The sequence below is a fragment of the Lepus europaeus genome, chromosome 16 (genome assembly GCF_033115175.1).
Source record: "Lepus europaeus isolate LE1 chromosome 16, mLepTim1.pri, whole genome shotgun sequence".
NCBI classification, from domain to species: domain Eukaryota; kingdom Metazoa; phylum Chordata; class Mammalia; order Lagomorpha; family Leporidae; genus Lepus; species Lepus europaeus.
The window spans coordinates 22,748,545-22,749,344 of NC_084842.1; the positions used below are offsets into that span (position 1 = coordinate 22,748,545).

General features: G+C 42.8%; 1 non-coding gene across 1 annotated transcript; it reads right to left on the bottom strand.

Moving 5' to 3' along the window:
• Positions 1 to 209: 209 nt before the first annotated feature.
• Positions 210 to 290, bottom strand: LOC133775508 (small nucleolar RNA SNORD51). Its single transcript, XR_009868252.1, has one exon. It is a non-coding gene; the product is annotated as a small nucleolar RNA SNORD51 (small nucleolar RNA).
• Positions 291 to 800: the final 510 nt, after the last annotated feature.

Consider the following 800-nt stretch of genomic DNA (forward strand, 5'->3'; position numbering starts at 1 on the left):
AGATGGAGGACAGCACAGAAATGGAAAAACTAAGGGGTGTTTTAATGACTATACATGTTTGATTCAAATTATGGTATGCTGCAAAATTTGCACATTTACAATGTCAGATAAATAAAGATTAGCTAAATTTTGAAATAAGTAATAATGGAAATAAATTATTAAATTACCTTAACAGTGCATTTTTTTCTATTTTCTATTTTTCATTTCCCTGGCTTTATTAGAAAAAAAATCAAATTCGTCACTATCTGAGCTGAAAGATAGTGATTTAATTTTTTTCAACATGGAACCTGATTTACTTCTTTATTCCATAATGATTTCTGTCTATATCCCTTACTGTTACCACATCAGAGCAAGTCTTCCAGTTTAACAAAGGCTAATATGTAAATTTTTGCATAAACACTGTTTAAACTCTAAAACAATCCTGGATACCTTCCAGGGGCCCCAGGGAGCAGAGAATGAACTCACATGTGTAGCCTCTGCTAAGCGCTGATTGAAGTCAGTGTATAGGGGCTGGCACCTTGGCTCAGTAGGTTAATCCTCCACCTGCAGCGCTAGCATCCCATGTGGGCACTAGGTTCCAGTCCTGGTTGCTCCCCTCCCAGCCCAGCTCTCTGCTGTGGCCCGAGAGGGCAGTGGAGGATGGCCCAAGTGCTTGGGCCCTGCACCCCCATGGGAGACCAGGAGAAGCACCCGGCTCCTGGCTTCGGATCAGCGCAGCTCCAGCCGTGGTGGCCATTTAGGGGGTGAACCAATGGAAGGGAGACCTTTCTCTCTCTTTCTCTCACTGTCTATAACTCTAC